This window comes from Rattus norvegicus, chromosome 18 (assembly GCF_036323735.1).
Source record: "Rattus norvegicus strain BN/NHsdMcwi chromosome 18, GRCr8, whole genome shotgun sequence".
NCBI classification, from domain to species: Eukaryota; Metazoa; Chordata; class Mammalia; order Rodentia; family Muridae; genus Rattus; species Rattus norvegicus.
In genome coordinates, this window is record NC_086036.1 from 81,920,467 (window position 1) to 81,946,309 (window position 25,843).

Genomic DNA, 25,843 nt, shown 5'->3' on the forward strand with positions numbered 1-25,843 from the left:
GATATTCAAAGGGTTCTGTGATGGTGACAGGCTCATTTTCTTAAAAGTTGTCTTTCATTACTACAAAAATATATTATATTATTAAACCCCCAAATCATTCCATACTCCTCAATGAAATGAAGCCATTGTTTTTCAAACTGAAGAAAATCACTCAAATTACATACAGCACAAAACTTACACATGGTGACAGGCTTCTCACTTTGTATGGGTTATATTATTCCAGTTATATAGACAAGAAAAATCATGGAATATAAGGAAAATCTTTGAAGTTACTGTTTCATGTGCTGGAAGGAGGGGACTGACGGCTCGCTAAGTGGTAGAACTTTTGCCTAGTGAGGTTTTAGCCTCCTTCCCCAGTACCACAAAAGAAAATAATTTACATCTAAATAAGGTATTGTGGAAAAAAGAATTCACATTTTTGAAGATAATTGTTATAGGATTTATGATTGCTTGCTTTATGTCAATAAGCATTGTTAATAATTCAGATATTACATGTGTCATGTGGATTAACCTTAGGCATTATAATATATCATGAAAACACTTTGTGATTTTCATTCTTAATCAGCTTTTATAAAAGTTTAGAAACCATGGCTACTTTGCCACCATAAAACCTATTTGACATATTTCTGAAATAGGTGAACATTTACACTATCTTATCAGGCATATTATTTTGTTGGATTTTTTTTAAATGTATGATTTGCAGGTATTTTGGGATATAACCTATAACAGAAATGCTACACAAGAAAGAGTTTTATGCGTATGTTTGAACATGATGTCTAGGGTTTGAAAGCATTCTCTCCTAAAAGAAATTGCCACATCAGCCAGAACCTTTGGTTGTCCACGCTGCCAACTTCTTGTGATGGAACATAAGCAATGGCACCTCTCTATTATCTCGTGTTTCCAATAGCCATAGTGGAACCAAAGCTGCATGTTTGACACAATATTTCATCATCAGGAGCAAATCAGTCAGATGAAAACTCGTGAGAAAAATATCAGGAAACTAGAACTACTTAACAATTCCCTCGGGTTTTTGTCTTTATTGGATAAATCCACAAGGACTATTGTGTTCAGACAGTCAGGAGAACCATAAGAAGGGGACCCACATGATTTCATGATTTCAGAAGATATTATAGAAGGCCCAGCAAGTATGGCAAAGCAACTTGCTGCCCATTCCTCGTAAAATCGAGGGGTTAAGGAAACAAAGAGTAGGTGGAGGCCAGAGCTGTCTGAATGTCGAGACAGCATTTCAACCTAGTGTCGCGCTATAGCTGTCATTTTGTTTAAATTTCACTTGGTGGTTTGGCTTGCATGGTAAGCTGGCAGGACTGAGGATGGAGGAGTTCCTCTGGTTGATTTCATGATTCTAAATATCATCTTATCACAGATGAATGGACTGAGAGCCAACTCACCAGGTCTAAGGATGTAATCTAGGAGAGCTGGTGAGGTGGGCGGTGCACAACAACTTTAGGGCCAGGCAAAATCTATAGGTCTGGCTTTATTTTTCTTTTTCATGCCATTGACCTTTGACATAACCCACAATGTCTTATCTTTTGCTACATTATTTTGTAAAAAAAAATAAAGGGAATGTTTACAACCTCAGACTTGTTTAAGCATAAGTCAAACTATCTAGATCTGGAAAAAAAGATTTGTCCCATAGCTAGTTTTACAAAATGAATCATGTCATGTGCTCTGAATAAAATAAGAATATTTTTATGTCGCTGGGGAAGTAAGTATCCTAGATAGTTTTGAATTAGGCACTTTGACTCTGCATTTGGTGGTATTTGTGTATGTGTTAAAGTTATGAGGGAAATACTAGTCCTTGGTCACATTGCTTTTGTTAAATTGTTCACTTGGGTCAAAGTCACAATTGGACAGTAATAATCATTTCTGATGATAGTCGTAAAATATATACAGGAAGAAATACTGGCAGAACAGTCACGCATCTTCTTTTATGTACTGTAATCTAAAATCTGAATACACTTTCATATGGATACATTTCCAGGGAGGATTTTAGGACCTCATAGTCTAATGTTTCCTACAGGCAGATTTACCTGCATATCCATCCAGTTTATGAGTTAACAACTGAACCCAAGGGCATTTCTTGGGCGTTCTAAGTTTTGATGCCAAGTTCCATAGTAGGTACGTTTAACACCACTGGGCTGAGTTACTTGGTGTTTCATCACTATGATGTGGATCAAGATTCCCAGAGCTCCTTCAGAACTCAAACTCCTATTTCTCCTCATCGTATCCTCCTCTCTTTCTGATTCCTACTTACATCTTCCCTTGCTAGCATGCTAAATTGTGTCTTCGCTCAGCTCCAAAATTGTTTCTGTTCCTATGACCTGAGTGACTGACTTTCTTTTTTACTCACTTCAAAAATAAAATAAATAGGCTTTTCATCTCTACCTCCTGCTGTCCCTAGTGTCTGGGTTTTTGAATTCTCAGTGATGTCTGAAAAATCAGTCTACCAGAAGTCAGGCATGGACGGGAAGGATAGGAAGACAGCCAACAAAAATACCAGGGAAATGGTGCTGAGGAAGGTGTTCTGTTTTCCTACACATGTTAACGTTTCTTTACTCTTCAGTTTACTGGTGGTTATTTTGGGTTACTGTGTCACCATTCAGGTCTTGAGTGCAGGGATGAATCATGCAGGACAATAGTCGAGTGTATAAAAGAATTATAGTAAAGATGAGGTAGCAAGAAATGAGTTCAAGTCCTAGGGTCTGCATAAAGCTTAAAGGAGGGCCCATGTGCCCAGAGATTCTGAGTACTTCACAGAGAAGGAACACAGAAAGATTCCCCCTGCATCCTGTGTGGTATATAGATAGCAGCCTATATTTTTCTGGGTTTCAAGAGCAGAGTTATGTTGCTGTGTCTGAGTGTGGTGACACACACACATTTAATCTTAACACCAAGGAGGCAGACACACATAAGTATCTGTGACTTCAAAGCCTTCCTGGTCTATGTAGCAAGCTCCTTGCCGCTCAGGGATACACAGAGAAACACTATCTCAACCAAACCAAACTGAACCAAATAAAGCAAACAAAACAAAAGGAAACACCAGTGCTAAATGCTAAGACCTGAAAAGTGTTAAGGACTACACTTTGTAAAATATTCAACGAGATATCATATTAAACATCTAAACATGAACAGCGTCAGAAAACTATATTTTTGCTCACATAACAGAGTGTCTTATTAAAAATACTTAAACAAAACAATACATTTAGACAACTAGTAATATTTATAAGGCCCTGAATAAAACTCTAATAATATACATCAAATTCATAGGAGTGGGTACCCCAGGGATGGAATGGCAGAAGGAGGCTATTTTTGAATCACAGATAGAACTGTACTAAAATCTAACTTAGCGTTATCAGTGAAAGTTAAAGATCCCTCTGGAACAGATTCTATAATTTTGGTAGTACATGTATAAGCAAACAATTTAAGATTAAAAAAAATAGAAATAGAAACAACTCTAGTTAAATAGTTTCAAATGAAGAATGCTGTTTCTCAATTCCACATTTTGTAAATTCAACCTAAGAAAGCCTTTTAGGCAGGGAAGAACACCTCTTCTTGGCCAGCTGTCTTCTTGGCATGGTTTCCTTTACCACCAGAAAATCTAACTTAATCAGAAGAAAACGTTAACTATGCCTTTAGAGACCTCCTCGATCAGTGGCATTAGCAAGAGATTCTTGAATACATCGGTGTGAACCAAAACATCCTGGAGATTGTATTTCTGCAGAAGGCAACCCTTTCTTCCTTCAGTTACACATATATTTTGCTAGTCTTTTACTTTTCTTTCCAATGAACACAGGTGGATTTTCTTTGGCTGCTATTTCCAGACAAAGAACATTAAACATATAGAATTTTCCACTTTTGATGATATTTTTCTATACTATTCTCACAAGAAGTTACACACACCCTGCTAAAAAAGGCTTAGCTAGAGGACTATACCTCATGGTAACAGAGAGGTGAGGTTGAGCTAGTCTTTCCCATTGAAGCGAGTGGAGTTTTAAATACTCTGGAGTGATTATGATGCTTTGTACTTAAATAGCACCTTTCATCTGAGAAGCCCAAAGTCTTTTAGGGACAGTAGGCTGATTCCTAGCCTCTCTCAAACTGCATGCTGATTGACTTCAAAGAGTACACTTTCGAGCAGAGGTTTAAACCAAGCGTTTCCAAAATACCTCTGTGCACAGTAGGTGAAGTGTACAATTCAGTAGAAATAGGCTTGTTTTTAATGTCTCCTTGATTATTTCATGCAACTTCATCCTCCTGTTTATAAGAAGAGTGAATGTGTGCAAACTTAACCAAAAATCTAGATTTATTAGGTTTTTCAGAACTTTGCAAATGAGTTTAATGTTTACATCCTCTTCACGTCTCCCCCCCACCCCCAGCTACTCCACAACTCGGCCCACACGTGCTTTCAAGGTCAAAACCTCCTCTTCTCTAATTACTGCTTATGGCACACATGTATATGCACAGAGGCACATAATATATCTACATACATATGTAGATATCAGTACAGCTTACTGAGTTCATTTAACTCTGCTGTTATATAGATGAGCTTAAGGCTAAACTCCAGGACTGAATAACTTATCAATAGGCTTGTCTCTGGAAAAGACTGATTCCTCTCTCAGTAGCCACAGGTGATCACTTAGAGGTAGATAATTACAGTTCTGGTATGTATCCTGATATGAAATAAAAATATCTTCTCTGTAGATTGGATTGACTTTTACCTAAATAATAGAAACTTATAAGCCTGAGGTTTCCAAAACAAGCACATACATAAACAAAACATATTATTTTTCCGTTAGTCAGTGTTACCTTTTATTTATTTATTTTTTTCGGAGCTGGGGATCAAACCCAGGGCCTTGCGGTTGCTAGGCAAGCGCTCTACCGCTGAGCTAAGTCCCCAACCCCCAGTGTTACCTTTTAAACTATCATGTTTACAATGGTGGCTCAAACTAGTCTCCTTTCACCCTAGGAACTCCTATGAATTGCAAACTTTGAGGAGTAGAATCACATTTCATTTTTTAGGCCCCTTTTTTCAAGAATCAAGATGCAAAACTTGAAACAGGGTAACAAAATTTTCAATGTGGAGCAGGTGGCACGAATGCCCATGTGAGACCCAATTCTTCTGTCCCTGCTTCTCACTCATCCAGACCATTTAACTGGTTCATCTCATCGATAGCTTGTAGAGGACTCAGGCTGAGAAATGGGAAAGTCAGAGAGATGAAGCTGCTGCTTGGTCTAGGTGGGTGTTCAGGAGAGAACTTGAGAGTGGGAGAGACTTTCCAGGATTAGCTCCCATCTGTGCAGAGAACACAGAAAGCAACATAAAAGGAAAGAGAAGATTGCTGAGCAGTTTCCTGTACAATACAGATATCAGCTTGTCTCTAGGACAGATGGTGTCCAGGTGTGAGTGTGTTGTTTGCGGTTATTGGGTGGTTCAAAGCTGCAGTGAGTGTTCAGAACACGGTATGTCCTGCAATCCGACCACGAAGGTGCCAGCATAGTTAGGCATCTTCTTTGGAGGAGAAAAAGACTTTAGGGTTCTGAACTTTCACTCACACCTTCATATAAAACAGGAAAAGGATTCATACAAAAAGCGCTTGGGAGAACTTGCTGCCTGGCTTGTGAACTCCTCATGACTTCAAGGTCTTTCTTGCTTACCAGTTAATGTAGCTGTGTGCTGATGTGCCTTCTGCAATGGGTAGGGATTATGATCCTAACTTTATCACCTATCCTGAAATTTCTTTTAGTGTAGTTGTATTAGGAAGGTTAATTATAGAACACTATGGTACCATCTCCCATTTCACTGCTGTCTATAACTTAAAGAATCGGCTGTTCTCATGTTGTCAGAAATGTCTTTTAGTTAACAATGGTTCCTCTCCTCTCCTGTTCATCTCTCAAAATTGATGCTTTCTCTGCCCAACTCATCATGAAGTAGACAGTTGATTGCTTGATCATCTCTTTTATCTGTTCCTGCTGACAGGATTCTGTGTGGACATATCCCTCTGCCTAAACGTGTGCTTTACTTGCTAATATTTAAGAAGAAAGCTAAGTTTCTTCATTCGGGTATAACCCAAATATATTGCCTCCGCCACCCACGTCTCTGAGGTTTACCTGTGATGGTAGTTGCATCTAGTCATTGTAAAATGCACCTTTATCCAAGGCTGCTGTAAGTTCCTCAGTTGGGAGAGAGAGAGAGAGAGAGAGAGAGAGAGAGAGAGAGAGAGAGAGAGAAAGAGAGAGACAGAGAGAGAGAGAGAGACAGAGAGAGACAGAGAGAGAGACAGAGAGAGAGACAGAGAGAGAGAGACAGAGAGAGACAGAGAGAAAGAGAGAGAGACAGAGAGAGACACACAGAGAGAGACAGAGAGAGAGAGACAGAGAGAGAGAGACAGAGAGAGAGAGAGAGACAGAGACAGAGACAGACAGAGAGAGAGAGATTTTCCAATCTTCTAGAGGAGGCTTAACAGCGGAAATGAGATTGGTATTAATGTATAGAAAAGAGGTCTGATAAGCTAAGTAAAAACCATGCCTCAGCAGGTTGTGAGATCACCTCTGCATCCAAACCATCATTAAGTAACATTTAGCCTCATTTAATTGTTAAGATATAAAGCATCAATAAAAAAACTCAAGATATTTGACCAAATAAAATATAGAACAAAAGCATTTGTACTCCATTTTGACATATGTTGTCTCCATGGATTTATATAGTTGCAAGAAGTTACCAGTGTAATCTTTTTCATAATCTTTGGATGAACACTGGGGTTTATCATTACATTTTTAGTAAATATACATTTCAATTTATGAATTTCATATACATTTTGCCAAAGGAAATATTTTTTTAAATCCTCATACTTGAAACATTGTCTTTCACAGCATTTTACAAACAGATTGAAGCTTATTTTTAATTTAATTGTGTATGAAATGTCTTAAGGAATTGTAATAAAACAGTTCTCTATTTTAGGGCTTGATGTCGTCACAGCTATAAAGACTGTGCTTCTGTGCTTTTACGTGAATGCACAACTTAAGTTGACTTCCAGCCCAGTCGTTTAGGTACTTACTAATTCTCTGGACATTTCCGGTACACTCTTGATCACAAGAGTATAAATACCATAGGATACTTCTATGACAAAGCAACAATTGATTCACTGTCTCTAATCACGGCCACCCCCCCCCCATTTTTTTTTTAATTTCTATTTTTGTTTTGTTTTCTTTATTTGTTTCTTTAGTAGTAGTAGAGTGAAGGTCAGGTTATATGCTCCTTCTCTCCTCGACAGGTATGTTTTTCAGGAATCTCTGGAATCTATGAATGTGTCATCACATGTCAAAGGGGGGTTAGAATCACAGGCAATATGCCTCCTTAAAAGCACGTATCAAATTTAACACTGGGTGATTATCCTAGATTATGTGGGTGAGCACAGGAAGGCTCAAATTCTTTTCCTTTGGCATAAAGAGAGAGAAGACTACGTCAGATGAGATGATGAAATAAAGACCCACAAGCTTTCAATGAGGATGAAAGAGAAGCAAGGTGATACGCAGTTTCTAGAAACAAACAGGAGAGAGAGCAAGAGAGAGAGAGAGAGAGAGAGAGAGAGAAAGAGAGAGAGAGAGAGGAAATGGATTATTCGCTAGGCTCCCACAAAACCATCACTGACAACTTATTTCAGACTTCTGATATGCAAAAATGCAAAAATAATAATATGTTTGAGTTGCTTAAAGCCCCCAAGTTTGTGGTAATTTATTCCAATGGTGGTGTGAGACAAAATAGTGATTTTAGTTCTTGGAAGTGAAGCGTTATTATAAAAATCACCTTCAAAATGGAGTAGGAATTAGCACTGTTAAAAATCTGGAAGCATTTTGAGAACAATGCTCCAGAAAAAGTTCATGTTGTTTAACTGGACTATTAGATTGATTACATATGGAATCACTGTCAATTAGGATTTCCAAGGAAGCAAGGCTCATGGGAGAGGAAACATTCACACCTTTTAGAAGTTATATATCCCATAAGTAAATTATTGATAAAAATATGAAAATCAAAATCGGGTTAACTAAGACTCGCAGGAGGTCAGGAGCATGAATTTGGAAAGGAAAGCAACCAGTTGCCGTGTTTAGTCAGAGACTGAATCCAGTTATTGTCCAGACATTACATGTAAGGTGGAAATTTTAACAGTTACTTACAGTTTTAAGAAATTCACTGTCAATTAAAATTTAGGGATTTTTTTTGACCCAATTAGAAAAGCTTGTTACAGAAGAAATGGGAGCCCAGATCTAACAGATGGGTTGGGGACGTAGCTCAGTCAGCAAACACTTGCTATAGATGCATAAATAAAGGCCTATATTTGATCTCCAGAGCCCATATTTTAAATGTTAGGTATGGGGAATGTACTTGTAGTTCTAATGCTATAGAAATGGAGACAGGGGAGGCTCTGGGATTGTCAGTTTAGCCTTGGTGAGTTCCAAACTAATAAATGAAGAGAGTGTGTCTCCAAAAGCAAGGTGAAGGGGGATAACATTTGAAATGGAAATACATAAAATGTCCTAGAAAAATAAAATTCTTAAAAAAGAATAAAAATATTTTTGATGTTTTAGATAGGTTGTCATGTTCTAATCACATGTAAATCCTGTCTTTATAAGTACTGGTAGCATTAAACTATGAAATTTAATAACCAGAAAAAATAATGCAAGATGGACAGCTCCTTACGAACAACACGGAATTGTTGTATGGCCTCCACATACATATGCATCCATCTGTCAATGCAGGGACACACACACACACACACACACACACGCACACACACACACACACACGAACTCAGCACAAAGTGGGATCACATTATTAAAGATCACAAATAATGAGAGAGAGAGAGAGAGAGAGAGAGAGAGAGAGAGAGAGAGAGAGAAGAAAGAGGTGGGGAGAGAGATTCTGGGTACAATTTTGATAAATCACTTCAGTCATTATGGCAGAAGCCAAAAGTAAGGATCATATTTAGGAAAGATCAGTCAAGGACACTTAAGGAAAGCTGAATGAAGCCTATGACACACACAGGAGACAGTTGTAGAGGGTGCACATCAGCAGAAACATTGTCTTTTTGAACTACAGGTAATAGAAAAATAATAAAATAAAAGAGGATGACCCAGCCAGTATTTCCAAACTAGACTCAACCTCAACTGCACTTGGTGTAATAGACTAAAGCATGCTGATTCTGTTGTTGCAATACGGTCCTCAGTGTAGAAATAGTTGAGTTGCAGGTAATTCTCAGACACTCAATAAAACCAAGTGGAAGTCTTCAGCTGTGTTTCAAAATTTATTTAAACTGGTGAAGTTATTTCACTCTCCATTTTCTACTTCTGTTTGGAAGGAATGTTACCCTATACCTGCCATGCCATCAGTGCGTTACTGAGTCAAGTAGCACGTCTCTTGAACATTATATGTTCAGCGATGGCCTAAGTTGTGCCTCAGAGAGCATCCTATTCAGAACCACAATGTGACTGATTTAGATGGTGCAGGTATTTACTGAGAACTGAAAGCAACTTAATAGGCTGAGAACTTTGGGCACCGTGAAGGAGAGAACATAGTCTGCCTTTGCCACAGAGATCTGTCTTGCTGTGTCAGAGGTCTGCCTGTGCAAGAGAAAAGACTAATACACCAAGATGTCCACTTCTTCGATTTGGGAACCTCTGAAATTACCAGGTAATAGCAGGGAAAATAAAGCTGATCCCATGGGCTGCATGTCCACATCTATCTGACTTTATCATGGGGAGAGTCTTCTGGGGCTCATGTGAAGTCACAGCAAATTAACATAAAGTCCTTCGATGTGTAAGAGGAAAGCAAACTGTCCCTGTCAGATCACAGCCTAAGAAATAGAACAGGATTATTGTAGCCTTTGAAGATGGAAAGCCACACACCAAGGAATGTGGCCAGCCTCCAGAAGCTGGAAGGCAGGTGGAGAGAGATTCTCCCTTCAGCTCTTCAAAGGAGAGAACACGGATTCCCCTAACCCTTAGATGTAATATTTTCAAAGTCTCTAAAGCCACTGCCATTAAGTTGAATTGTTGCAGGTGTAACAGAACTCTCATGTAGCTTGGAGCTAAACGATTAAAGGGTACCTTGAATAGAGAAGACGAAGAAAGGGGGCACTGAAATGAGACTTTGCCTATGGAGAGGGAGAACAGGAGATGTTTACCTCCAGTTCAAATGTTAAAATAACCCTTCCCATAATGTTCCTTTTATCTGGATTTTCCGCATGAGTTAGTAATAGTAAGGTGTATCTAGATGTGTTTGTGTGTGTGTGTGTGTGTGTGTGTGTGTGTGTGTGTGTGTGTGTGTGTGTGTTTCTCTCTTTATTGGTAAGTCTTTTTTGGATTTTATATAAACTCCATCTTTATGCACAAGTTTGACTGCAACTCCCACAAAAGAAAAAAAAAGAAGAAAAAAGAAAAGGAAAGAAAAAAAGAAAAGGAAAAATCCCAAAACCCTGCAACCCTTTCCAGAAAAGTGCATGGGATGGTGGCATTTTCACTTGTGGCAAATAATAGCTATTGGTGGGAACTGGCACCCTTTAAGCCTCTGCCTCTTCATGGCATATCTGCCTGATGGATTTGCTTCAGCAGCCCGTGCTGTGCTGTCTGTTCCTGCCTGCTCAGTTGGCTAGTTTCCCGCCACTCCGCAGCTCTGCTGACTTGCCTGAAATTCTGCTCCCGTTTGTCCTTATGCCACTTTCTCTTCCCAGCCACTTTCAGACAACTCATTTCAGCCCAGCCCAGCCTGGGAGCAGCAGAGGGATTCTAATACAGTGTGACAGTTCACACCTAGCAGTACATGAGCCCACAAAAGAGTTATAGTTGACTGTTTTAGGCAGGAGGACATATTAGTCATAAATATGTCACTTCTACTCTGAGTTGATCATACTCCAAATCGGATGGTGTTCTCTTCCCTGGAAACATTCCTTTGGAAAGCTGCACTACAAAACCCTGAGGAGTTTCCCTAGGAGACACAGAGGGAGAATCACATAACAGGGAAAGTGAGAAATTGGTAGAACTTTCATCTGAAAGGAATGTGATTTCCCCTGGCAAATACGAACAAACCAGAAGCAGTAGAATGACTTATGGCAGGACTGACAGAGCAGGAAAACACAGAGGAGAGTTGCCATGACCAAGACAAGGGAGAGAGAGAGTGGGGGAGAGAGAGAGAGAGAGAGAGAGAGAGAGAGAGAGAGAGAGAGAGCAAGCTCTGGCAGCAGCAGAAAATGGATTGGCTCTGCAGAGGTCTCCTACTGTAATGACTTAAGAACTCTTGGGAAAATGACAGCCAGTTTTATGTGCATGGGAGCACATTGCTCTGCCTTCATAACTATTTTGAAGTAACAGTTGCCCCTTACTATGAACAAAATAATGAGGTTCCTTACAGTGACCACGGTGATTTGCAGTTGATAGCAGCCTTATTCCTTTGGTATGATTTCCATGGCATGCCTTCTCCTCCTGGATTCTGATGTCTCTCCAGGGCTGCACACTTTGTTTCGTGACAACTGAAGGCCTTGCATTTCCCTCTCATGGTCCTCTGCCTGCTCCTTCCTGAAGCTCTGAATTGGAATCACATTTCTTGCTGCTGCCAGCCCCCTGTTTTATGCTTTTGACCTGCTCCCACATTTCTAGAAAATAATATATGCCCATTTGCATAGGAACTATAAACAATTCCTCAATGGAAATTCCACAAATCGACCAAGTGTTAGTTTGTTGTGCAATCTATCGGCTCTGGCATTTCGGCTCACTGGACAAGACTTTTCAATGTTCATCTCAGATTGGAATAGCTTTTATTTTTTTTCTCACGACTTAAGTATTCTGTTTGAGATCACCAAGTATATGTACCGCAAAGTTTCTGTTAAGTCAAAATGTTATCACTATGTTTTCATTACCCGATTTTGAAATCTTTTACGTTCAAGAGATAAGGTATATGGGTATATTCTAGTTTCTTTCACACATAAAAGGCTACCCATTTGTCTTGCGCATAATTAATCACACCTGGCTAGAAAGATTCTGTTTTAAATCTTTTCCCTTAAAAATATACTGCATAATCATCATTCTTTCTAAGTATTTTAAAAATGTAATGGGGTGTCTTTGGAGTCTGTTTGTGTGGGTCTTAATATTTTTCTCTCTGTAGTAATTTATTTCATCATACATCAGCATATTATATGTGATGATATCATTGTTGGATGTGTCATAGGTCATAAAACATAAACCATTCCCATCACATCATTCTCTGTGAACTAAAAGTCAGACACATTCCATCTGCTTTCTTTTCTGTAACTTTGTCTTTCTGGATTTCATCACCTGTCAAGTATAATTGTGGATGTTGCTATCTCACAGCTTCAGGTGAGGGCATGTGTAAACCTCTTGTAAATTATTTCACAGACCCCCTTTAACAAGAACAGGTGGTAACTAGCACCTAATTACCCTTGACTCTTTTGTCACACGCTGATGCAGGTAACTTATTGTAATGTAGAATTTTGTCTTGAGCTTAACAATGTTTGATTAAGACATAGAGGTTTACCCCCAGCTCAGTGGGTGCTTTGGCATGGTCACAATGTCGTGTATACTTCAGGAAAATAGAGAGAATCAACTAGATGCAGCATGAGTTCTGTGGCTCAGAGCTGCTTCATTTTACAATTCTGTCTCACCTCACTTAGATGGATGAGGAGTATTCATGTGCCCACTCATCCATAACTAGTCACGTCTCTCTGAATAGAATTATAACAAAACACGCTCTCCTTAGACTGACATACCATGCTTTGGAACAAAAAGAACCTCGTAATACACCTTTACAGTTCAGACTCATGTGTTGTTGGCAATGGCTGGCACTCAATGAATTTTGCGTGCATTTCTCATTTATCTTTTGTGTGAATGGACAAGGATCACTAATCAAAGATACAATGTGTGAGACTCCATGTTTGAGGAGAACTGCTGATGTATTGATGTCTATTTAGTAGTGAAAACCATTTGCAGTGTGCAACTTTAAAAGGGAAGAAGTAAAGACTAAGAAGTTAGTAATTTGATTGATATGATCAAGGACTCTGGGAAACAGGCCGACAATTCACACATGTAACTTTGGATGAGGGAAACACAATAATGTGTTAATTGAACAGTGAAATTTGAGACTATATTTTATGACAGGAGTGTGATTTATCTGGATGTGAGGGATAGATTGATGAGAGAACACAAAAGCACAGATATAAGACACACACAGTCAAAGCACAGTGAAAGCTGCACAGGTAAGGGAATGTAGGCAGTGGTGATGGTGCAGTTTGAGTTGATGAACTCAGAAACAAATCTAGAATCAGAAAAATTCGGTAAGAAATTCATCTGGAATAACAAAAAACCCAGGATAGCTAAAGCTATCCTCAACAATAAAAGGACTTCAGGGGGAATCACTATCCCTGAACTCAAGCAGTATTACAGAGCAATAGTGATAAAAACTGCATGGTATTAGTACAGAGACAGACAGATAGACCAATGGAATAGAATTGAAGACCCAGAAATGAACCCACATACCTATGGTCACTTGATTTTTGACAAAGGAGCCAAAACAATCCAATGGAAAAAAGATAGCATTTTCAACAAATGGTGCTGGTTCAACTGGAGGTCAACATGTAGAAGAATGCAGATCGATCCATGCTTCTCACCCTGTACAAAGCTTAAGTCCAAGTGGATCAAGGACCTCCACATCAAACCAGACACACTCAAACTAATAGAAGAAAAACTAGGGAAGCATCTGGAACACATGGGCACTGGAAAAAATTTCCTAAACAAAACACCAATGGCTTACGCTCTAAGATCAAGAATCGACAAATGGGATCTCATAATACTGCAAAGCTTCTGTAAGGCAAAGGACACTGTGGTTAGGACAAAACGGCAACCAACAGAGTGGGAAAAGATCTTTACCAATCCTACAACAGATAGAGGCCTTATATCCAAAATATACAAAGAACTCAAGAAGTTAGACTGCAGGGAGACAAATAACCCTATTAAAAAATGGGGTTTAGAGCTAAACAAAGAATTCACAGCTGAGGAATGCCGAATGGCTGAGAAACACCTAAAGAAATGTTCAACATCTTTAGTCATAAGGGAAATGCAAATCAAAACAACCCTGAGATTTCACCTCACACCAGTGAGAATGGCTAAGATCAAAAACTCAGGTGACAGCAGATGCTGGCGAGGATGCGGAGAAAGAGGAACACTCCTCCATTGTTGGTGGGATTGCAGACTGGTACAACCATTCTGGAAATCAGTCTGGAGGTTCCTCAGAAAATTGGACATTGAACTGCCTGAGGATCCAGCTATACCTCTCTTGGGCATATACCCAAAAGATGCCCCAACATATAAAAAAGACATGTGCTCCACTATGTTCATTGCAGCCTTATTTATAATAGCCAGAAGCTGGAAAAAAACCCAGATGCCCTTCAACAGAGGAATGGATACAGAAAATGTGGTACATCTACACAATGGAATATTACTCAGCTATCAAAAACAACGACTTTATGAAATTCGTAGGCAAATGGTTGGAACTGGAAAACATCATCCTGAGTGAGCTAACCCAATCACAGAAAGGCATACATGGTATGCACTCATTGATAAGTGGCTATTAGCCCAAATGCTTGAATTACCCTAGATGCCTAGAACAAATGAAACTCAAGACGGATGATCAAATGTGAATGCTTCACTCCTTCTTTAAAAGGGGAACAAGAATACCCTTGGCAGGGAAGAGAGAGGCAAAGATTAAAACAGAGACTGAAGGAACACCCATTCAGAGCCTGCCCCACATGTGGCCCATACATATACAGCCACCCAATTAGACAAGATGGATGAAGCAAAGAAGTGCAGACCGACAGGAGCCGGATGTAGATCGCTCCTGAGAGACACAGCCAGAATACAGCAAATACAGAGGCGAATGCCAGCAGCAAACCACTGAACTGAGAATAGGACCCCCGTTGAAGGAATCAGAGAAAGAACTGGAAGAGCTTGAAGGGGCTTGAGACCCCATATGTACAACAATGCCAAGCAACCAGAGCTTCCAGGGACTAAGCCACTACCTAAGACTATACATGGACTGACCCTGGACTCTGACCTCATAGGTAGCAATGAATATCCTAGTAAGAGCACCAGTGGAAGGGGAAGCCCTGGGTCCTGCTAAGACTGAACCCCCAGTGAACTAGACTGGTGGGGGGAGAGCGGCAATGGGGGGAGGGTTGGGAGGGGAACACCCATAAGGAAGGGGAGGGGGGAGGGGGATGTTTGCCCGGATACCGGTAAAGGGAATAACACTCGAAATGTATATAAGAAATACTCAAGTTAATAAAAAAAATAAAATAAAATGTTAAATATATATATATATATATATAAAGAAATGTAAAAAAAAAAGAAATTCAGTAATAGTGCAAAGTAAAAGAGCGAAGCGGCTATGGTTGCTTTCTTGATTAAGTTGTATTAAAATCTGCCTTAGAAAACCAAATCTTAGAAAGTATTATCTTTATTTTGAAATATGTTGAGAGATTAGTCAATTGAATACCTTTGTGTGCATGTGCAGAATTTAGAGCTGAATAAAAATTGTGGCCAAGAAAGGTAAAGCACAGATTAGGGGAGAACTAAGGAGAAAAGTCAAATTAATCATGATACTTACATATTTTAAAACAGAACAGGCCTTGAATATGAGCCAATGCCCTGGTGTTAGCAAATCAAAAGACAAAATTAGGTATTTAAAAATTTTTTACCTTCAATTCATTCTTGGCTTCTTTCCTTATGGATCTAATTTACCAACTGACACCAGTTTTTTTTTTTTTTTTTTTTTTTTTTTTGAGGGTGGGCAGATTTTTATGCCGCACATCGATTTTTAAATTAGAGAGGAAAATATTTTGATTTATATAGAGAATTGCTCTCCCAATGCTGTTCAAAGACAAAGGACCTTCCTTGGAACATTTTTGAAAGGCACTGAATAGGTACAAAATACAAGGCATAAAAATGATAAGGATATTAAGAAATATATCATTTAGTCTTTTAACTCTTCTTTCTGAATACCATTGTCATATTTTCATTCAGATATCTCCTCATTTCTTTCTTTTTTTTTTTTTTTGGTTCTTTTTTTTTCGGAGCTGGGGACCGAACCCAGGGCCTTGTGCTTCTTAGGTAAGCGCTCTACCACTGAGCTAAATCCCCAGCCCCCATTTATTTCTAATTAGGAATGTTTTCTAATTATCTAATAACTAATAAAATATCCTAATAGCTAATATGTGTATGACTCCAGCTCTCTTTCATCGTTTACTTTACTTTTTATGTGTAGTTTGGGTGGGGATTGGGTAGGGGTGGTCATGTAGGTAAAGATACAGGCAGCTGTGAGATGCCTGACCTGGGTACTGGGAACCAAATTTCAGATCTCTGAAGCTGCTGAAAATCTATTAACTTTTAAGCCGTTCACAGTCCCTTGCAATATCTAAGGAAGGGCATTTATTTTTCCTTTAAAAGTAAGGGGTGGAGAGCTGCTCTTTTTATTCATCGACTTATTTAATTGTTATTTGGGGGACGCTTAATTACTTCACATGCTTGCTGACTCTGTTAGGGCTAGGAAAAGTTTCATTTGTTTTTTAGGTATAATAGTGCAAATTGAAGACACTCTGTGCATAATAATCTAGATGTTAATCTAGTAATAGAATATTTTAGAAAGTATTCTGAAATGTATATCTTACATAGTTATAAAAAATAGCTTCTTTGCTTCAATGTATTTGATTTTATTCACTAGACAATACACCTTTGCCGGTTTTTCAATGAAATTGTCCTGCAGAATAAAGTGATAAATGTAGTCATTCAAAAATTAATTCAGATGAAATATGACATAATCAAGCAATGATTCCTGCTTTTTAAAAGTCTCATTATAAGAAATTTATCTTAATAATATTGAATTATTGAAATTTTATTATATTCCAGATAATGAAATAAGCACTTTGCATGCATTGTCATACAACATCTTTACAGCCCACCTATGAGACGTTATATTAATTTCATCTAAGTTCAGAATTTCAAAAATTATGTAAAATATTTAAATGATATACAAAAGTTCATATCTCTAACATAGATGAGATTTGAACACATAATTTAGATATGGTGTCCCGAAGTCAACAAGTGCATTAATTTTCATGCTTAGCAGCTCACACTCTGATTTTTGTTCCCTTTATGTCTGGGAATCTGTCAGATGTTTTCCTTGGATATATGACCTACAGTGTTTGTGTATGAATATATGTAATGTGTGCATTTATGATATATATGCATGTACATTATACATATATAGTATATATGTGTACATAGTTCTTTTTTCCTCCAAAAGTATTTGAAGAGAGATATAAATATATAGATTTGTGTGTGTGTGTCTGTCAGTGTTTGTGTGTCTGTCTGTCTCTTTCCATCCACAACAGCTCTTGTCCTCTTATAGCGATTTGACCAAAATGTCACCCAGAATTTCTGAATCCTTATTTGAATATCTATTTTTCATTCATGCCACCGTGTCACTAACCCTAAATATAGGGGCTAATAAAATCATCCCATTGGTAAAATGCATGCCACAAAAGAATGAGCAGGTAATTTTTGATCTACAGTAGTCATGAAATGGCATGCCTATACCCCCTGTGCTGGTGGAGTGGTGAAGGTAGGATCTGAGGAGTTTGCTGGATAATTAGTCTTGCTGAATTGGCGAACTCCTGGTTCAGTCAAAGACTCAGCTTTAAGACAGAAGGTTAAGTGCAGCAGAGGAAGACCAGACACATAATGTCAACTCAGCTGATACTATCCTATGTATGCAAACACACACGTAATCACATGCACAGAGATATTCACATAAGCCCATTAGCATTATATATTAATTTTTCTACTTTATATCTATTTTTTACCTAGACTTTCTATATTTTATTAGTCATTTGATAATTTCATATAAACATTTATGATTTTATTTTATGAGCCAATTAAAAACCTTTAATGACAATTTTTCCATTATTCAGATATGTGCAATTTATACATGTCATAGGAAAACAATTTAATCAGTGTTACTAACTGGTAGAACATGATAAACAGCAATTCTAGATTTGTGTGTAGATTATTAATCTTCAGTTTGAATATTTTTTGCCCACAGTGAATACTGTACATTCTTGTGTACTTACTTTCATAAACTTAACCTTCCTAAAAATTGCATGCAATATAGTATACTCCCCTCCATTCTTCCTGCACATGTATCCTTTAATAGATCCTGTAAGTAAATGTGGTTTTAATTAGTTTTACCTTTTTACTAGACTTTGGAAGGAAGGAAGTATAACTTCACTTAGCTGCATTTCCTTAGCTATGGGCACCAATGCTGAATGAGCCTTAGGTTAGCTCAGGCTGCCCTTTTGGATATCCCTGTACACTGCAAAAATACCACCAAGTTTTCTCTTGGAAAAAGAGGGTGAAGCTGCGATTTTAGATCTCAGTAGTAGTTAAAAGATCTCCTCACTGTCAAATGCAGTGCACATATGTGCAGGCTCCTCAGGTGCTGTCTCTATTGATTACATCAAAACAACACTGCTGTTCTGAAGTTTTCACAAGCATGTTTTTATCTTACTGATCAAATCATTTTTTTTGCAAGAAGAAGAAGAAGAGCTGTCATCAAATCCAGGCAATGATCAAATTTCAGTCACCACTGCTCCTCAGACTAAAGGTTCTTATGCGGGATGGGAAAGGACTACATCCTTTGGACACCACTTGATGTAAGACCTGGGATTGAAATAGGAATGGAGCACACCATGAAGGAGAACAGCATTAAGCCCTGGGTGAACAGGGAGCAGCACTCCCCTACAGATAACAACACTAAACAATGGGTGATCAGGGACCACACCATTAAGGATATTAACATCAAGTACTGGGCAAGCAGGGAGCACACCATGAAGGTGAATAGCATTAAGCCCTGGGTGAATAGCACTCCCGTACAGATAACAACACTAAACACTGGGTGATCAGGGACCACACCATTAAGGATAACATCAAGCATCTGGTCTACTTTTTGTCTCCCAAGATTTCACTCACCATTAAGGTCAGATCTATTGCCAGTCATTCTTCTGAAATGCAATAATGGAGGATATATCTGAGGAATGGAACAAAGGACTTAGAAACTGAAGTAGCTTTGGATGACGCAAACCAGTTGCAAAGCCTTTAACACATTATGTGCACATTCACAAATGGGATGTGCATAGAGTACTGATTGTATGTCATGTTTGAAACAGTAGGTACAAAGTCCCAGAGAAATTCTCTAGAAAAAGTCAGAATAGTAACACCTTCTGTAACAAAAAAGGCTGGGGCTGAATTTAAAAATAATGTTATATATTTTTAAATATGCTTGTCCATTTGAATTAATGGAAAACCTATTCTCTACTCATTTTAACATAATTTTACTTGAAATGTCATTCTTTTAGTCTATTTTATAGATAACTTGTACCTTCCTTGTGACAAGAACTCAAATAATTAGTCATTTAAAGGCATTTGAAGAGAATAAAATAAGAGAGAGCTCTCTCACATTTGGGACACTCACCTTATACCATAGTCCTAAGGATTCTGTGCTATCAATTTGGCTATGTGACCACATATAGACCCCTACAGTTGAGGCTGCTATGTTTAGAAGGACCTGTAAATGTTATTTAAGACTACTGTAGCACCACTGTTCCAAAATACAGAATCATTTCCTAGTTCTTCCATTGAAACCAATTTTAGAAACACAGATCACTTTTTTTCTAAACAAAACTACACCGTTTTTACTGTGTCCTGGTTTTATATATGAGTCACTTGAAATTTGGAGTGGTGAATGGCTTGTGCACACTCTAGAAGCTAATATTAAAACACATCCTCACTGATTCCATATTTCAATCTGTTTCTTTTTACTCACATTGGAACGCAAGACAAATAAGACCCTTTCTTGCATCACATAATTCTTGATACAATGTGTTCTTCACAGCTTCTCTACAGTAAGAATAAATTTTTTCTATATCCTATTTGCTGCTCTTTCCCCTTAATGCAAATTTGTCTAAGGTCAATTGGTTCTAAATGTTTAGTTACAGTAATAATAGGTCCACAATATTTAAATTCTTTTTCTTAATTTCCACTAATCTCTAAAATTAGGAAGTTTAAACATTATTATAGAAATTACAGGACACCATTTATACTGTTGCCTAAAAATCTGGAGGAAAAAATGATTTTCAGTTAAGAAGAAAATGAGTGACCAAGTAAATTGCAAATTCTAAAGAGAACATTGAATGTGTTGATATAGAATTCAAGTAGTCGAAATTGAACAGCAATGTCTTATTTAATTTCAGATCGTCCAACAGGGATGAGGGGAGTCGATCTAGTCAGACTATCTTTGAGCAGCAGAATATTCATGCTGGAATGCTTTCTCCAGAGAGAGTCTAGAAACTGTAGGCTCTCAGAAGGGTAGTTGGCATAAATTCCCTGTGCCCCCCACCACCCTTTTAAATATGTAGCAGTAATGTTTAAGTTCTTGCGGAAACTTAAAGGTCACTTCCAAAAATGCTCTGAAAAGAGTATGTTTGCTGGTGGATTATGTGGGAATTGTAATCCCATGGAATCCCAGAAAGTCCCTCAAAGATAAAGTGCCATTAGCTGTGTCTACGTTGTGAGACTCAATCTAGATACCTGCTAACTACCCTGTGTCCAATATAAACTGAAGGCAACTTTGTAGATGTTAGCTATAAAGATGTTCACTTTCCATGATTTTCCTAAATTTTGTTCCCACCTCTTGTCTAACCACTTAGTTGCTGATTGTTTGGGGGGCAGGGGGAGCAGGGAGAAGAGGACACTCGCCTATCACTTTGGCTCTACAGGTCCCTCACACAAGTTCCTGACATAAGGGACGTTATATCTTCAGAAACTCTATTCTAAAGAGTTAAAATATCTGAAAGTGGCTCATGAAGGTCATAACAAGCAGTTTTCAGAACTAAAAAAGAGGAGGGATCCTCCCAAAGTCATACTGAAGGATAGGAGTAGGAAATGCTGTATCAGCCAAGTTGTAGCTGAAAATGAAGTTGTATCCTTCCTCTTTGAACTCCATAGACACAGGTCCAATAAATTAGATACGATATTAGAAATATTAAAGTAAATTAGAATTGAGAAGCTAGAGGCCTAGAAAAGCTTGAGCAACTTTCCGTATCTAAATTTAGTCAGTTATCAAATTACGGAACGAAAATTCAAGTCACATACAATTTGACCCTTCACACTTGCTCTTAATTGATAGATAAGAGTTCATTAATACCTTCACAAGGTAAAGAATGTTGTTGATTCACTTTCTACCTTGCTGGCTAATGCCATAGCTTGTTTTTCTTGAACTAAAGTGTCTGAATCTTCTTGTTTCCTGACATTCGCAGAGGAATTCAGTTCTACAGTCAGAGTTCTACTAGGAAGTCCTTATGTGGTCTCTAGATACTATGTTTGTGATGGTCAAATTTGAACTCCATGTCGCAAACAAACACTACATACTGAAAACAAAACAAAAAAAAAAAAAACCCCACAAGGAACAATTCTTTCCCATGATCTGTTCAGAGTTGGTCAAAACCAGCAAGATAGCTAGTGAAGCTCAGATGAGAGGAAATGTATTTGACTTTAATTTTTCCTGCTTTCCACCATCAGCCACTGAGTGTTGGGATGTAAGTGTTAAACTTGGGGGCTCTGTTACACATTCATGCTGACATGAATTTTATTCTTGCCTTATGACTTATCACATTCCCCAGTATACCAGCCTATCTCCTATCATACTCTACCTTCTCATGTATCCAAGTAAGATATACAGAAGTTAAATGACATGACATCCCTATTGTTTATATCTACAAAACAAAACCACTTGAAACTTGCATACCAAAATCTTTTTCTATACATAATCTTCCTCTACCATGTTCTTTCATTTATGAACTAAATGTCTCATTTATGTAGATTTCTCCTGCTTCTTGTGTATTTCTCATCATATATGTATAAATAAACTATATATATACATATATATGTATATGTATATATTACTTAGTTTCAGAAGGGTCTTGGAGCTGCTCAGTTGGTTACTGAAGTAGGGATGTTCTGCATGGGTACTGCTATTAATTTCAAAGACCTTAAATATTTAGTTGCAGATATTAAATAACACTTTTAAATGATTGATTATGTATAAAATATATGTATGTGTGTGTGATTAAAGAGAATATATTATTAAGTAAACAGAAAATATGAAATGGACTTATTTTAAGAATTCACTTATTTTATGAAATTAATTTATGACCTTGAAATTGAGACTTTGAGCTGACGTTGGCAGGTTGATGGGGGTCAAACATGCAGAAGAATGAAAGAGAAATCATAGACTGGCAAATGAGGGGAGTTCTGGATTTGGAAGAGGGACTATGCATAATTTCAAAGGGATATGGCTCATTTTGAGACTAAGGGAGACAGATACTCATGGCATGTAAATTATTCCAGTAGAAGTTTACTTGAGAAACCCTTGCTAAATTTTGATCAGCTATTCCTATAAACTGTTCCCTTAGTCATTCATTTCCTGTAAGCCCTCCACTCTCTCCTTTCTGAGCCCGCACTCTAACACACCCCTCTTCTGTTTCTCTCTCACATTGCACTGTAATTATCTGTTTATGTCTTTTTCTCCTGCTGAACTGTGAGATTTCTCAGGAAGTAACTATGAGTCACATTGGAGTTCCAAACATTAGCCATAGTATCAACATATGGAAGAATGTACTCCAAGTATTACCTTCTTTTCACCCATTTGTTTTTCAACTCACTGTTATTTTTACTTTCCTGATTCATTTGTTTCTCAAAAATCGAGAATATCAGTATTTCCTTGCTATATCTTTTCACTTTAGTTTTGGGGTAATGTTGATGCCAATTTCTAGTCTTCTGGGCAAACAACTATGAGCTATCCATTTTCCCTGTTAAACCTCAAAGCTTTCAGAAATAGTTTCTAGTATTTCTTCTATTTCAAGCTTTCTTCTTAAACATTAATTTAATAACCGTTTCATTTCTTATCTGGAATTTTAACTTTTATTCTTACATGAGAGCTGCTGCTCCATTTGGTTAATGAGATCATAAAATTTGGAGAACATTTACCTATAAAGTTGCAATAGTGGCTAATGGATAGATCATTGCATGGGTGTAAAATAAGAAAAAGAAAGGATATATTTCATGAAGGAGGTGGTAGATAAAGTTCTTGGGAGAGATGTATCTTCATGTGACTGTCTAGGTGAGAATACATATGTCACAATCTCAATTCTTTACTGATATCTTCACCTGCAGTGCAAATCAGCTCCTTGTGGGGACATGAAAAGTATTTCATCACCTTACTTCTCCGTCATCTCCTCTTTGGATGGTGTAGTACCTATAAATTTGATCTAGTGCACACTCAGTTGACCCAAAGTGCATAAGGCACAGTGACTTGTTCCCTACATATTCAAGTTTCTGGGCTTAGAAAGTTATCATATTCTTCCACTTAGAAAATGCCAGCAGCTCCTTCCATAAATGTCAGATGAAGACTCATCTCTTCCAGGACATCCTCTCTGCCACCTTCTTCATGAAGTATTTAGTTTTATTCCTTTTACATTTCATGACCATTATTTTCATGTTATTGGTGATTTCTTTGCAAATTTTGTGAGCTCATCAGCCTAGAGGCTGTACTATATTTTCTTGTTGTTATTGTGACTAACTATACAGTCAACATATAGGATAATTAATGCAGTTAATTTGTGTGTGTGTGTGTGTGTGTGTGTGTGTGTGTGTGTGTGTGTGTGTGCGTGTGTGCGCACGCAGGCATGAGCACTCACTGAATTTGAAGCTCATCAGTTTGGCTAGAATGACTGGCCAATGAGCCAATAGGTATTCCCAGCTTTCCTCTCCCTGTTGATAGATATACATTGTTGCATTGAATTTTGTATATGCATTGTAGGCAAACAAACTCATGTTCTGATACTTTTCCAGCAATAACTTTTCTTCTGAGCACAGGCCCCTGCCCAAGTTTCACTCAGAGATAAAGGTAGATGATAATGTTACCTCTGCATTCCATGACAACTTGGGAGTTCTTGAATGACCAAATGTCAATACATTAAAACACACATTTTTATTATTCTAATATCATCTGAGCAATAACAATTTTATTAAATTACATTATCATTTTATTCTGTTGCATCTATTGTGCAGAGATCATAAGTCAGAATCTTTGATGAACTGTTGGCCACATCAATGAATTTAAGAGTGGAAATAGAACTTATTTTATTCTTTTTATACATCCATGCCCATCTGGCTTCATAGCCACTTCATAGTTAATTTTGATCTCTCAGAAAAGAGGTAGAATGTTACATTATAACTTTATTATTTGCTGCTGTCGATAATTTTGTTATGATAGAGATGATAAATCTTAGTTCATTCTATAAGTGTAAAATATTTAATCATATACTAAACACACACAATTTAATTGCAGTTTTAAAAGATTCCACATGGGGTTGGGGATTTAGCTCAGTGGTAGAACGCTTGCCTAGGAAGCGCAAGGCCCTGGGTTCGGTCCCCAGCTCCAGAAAAAAAAAAAAAAAAGATTCCGCATATAAAAGATTTTGAAGTTCTGTAAACTGCAATTGATTTTTAATATCAGTATCGTTACTAAACCCTCTGCTAAGTGGATAATATATGTAATCAAACAAACTTTTCCTTAAATAATAAATATGGAAGTTAAATGATATGCCTTTTGAAAAATCTAAGTTTTATAGTGTTACATTCACAGTGTTCCTGTTAACTTTAACAGAACAATGTTGTAGAGAAAAAAGCCTATCTTGGTTGAAATATTTTTAGAACTGAATGCGTTTGAGCAGGTTGATGATGGATGCAATACTGTTTTGTATGAGAAAGTCGAAGCAGTTATTTTTGTGCAGGGACATTTTTGCATCCTTAATTTTGCAGTTATTTTGAAGCAAAGACCATTTTCAGAGGCACCCAAACAAGTCATTAGCCCCTCAGTTTCAAGACTCAGAAAATATGTGCACAGCCTGCATTCTATGTTGTCCTTGGGCTGTATCTTCTTGGCCCCTGCTTCAGTGATGAGGACCTGAAGACATTTAGTCCAAGGATGAACAAGAAGGTACATTGGAGCTTAGGTGTCAAGCGTGTCCTGGAAATCAGGAGTATGTTGTAGACCAGGAATGAGTGACTGGCAGTGGTGGGGTATGCTTGTTCGTTATACCAATTTTATTAAGTAGAAGTAATTGGAATGAAGAATATGGAGTTTAAAGTTTAGAGGTACTAATAAAAGATGAGCATAATGTTTCCTTATGAAACATGCTTCCTCGTGCAGAAATTGCAGCTCACAGCAACACCAACCAAATACAATCTACTGATCAAAGGCAGCCTCCTTACAAAACAGAATTCCAGTGCAGACCTGATGGTGGATAAGATTAAAGTGCTGAGAATAACCATGATGCACTGTGGAGAGCCTTGAGAGGACTGTAAGGAGAGCATTCTGTGTAGCCAAGGCCATGAGAGCAGTGTGTACAGCCAAGAGCGACTCTTATCTATGTTTAGTCTGCATAGGAACTTCCTCAGGAAGAGCTTCGTTTGCTGCAGTGCTTATAAGCTGAAGTTACATAAACTTTGAGCCTTCATCAGCGCAGTTGCCTTGGCTCCACACTTCTCTCGACCCTGTCTCATCTAATTCCAGACTTCCCCTTAGGCGATCCAAGCTTGACCTAGAGCAGTTGGACAGCCACGATACATGAGGTGAGGCAAGAGATAG

General features: G+C 37.9%; 1 protein-coding gene across 11 annotated transcripts in view; it reads left to right on the top strand.

Annotated features, from left to right (window-relative positions):
* The window catches only part of Neto1 (neuropilin and tolloid like 1), a 123,276-nt gene that overhangs the window by 15,012 nt on the left and 82,421 nt on the right, over positions 1-25,843 (top strand). The window lies entirely within an intron of this gene.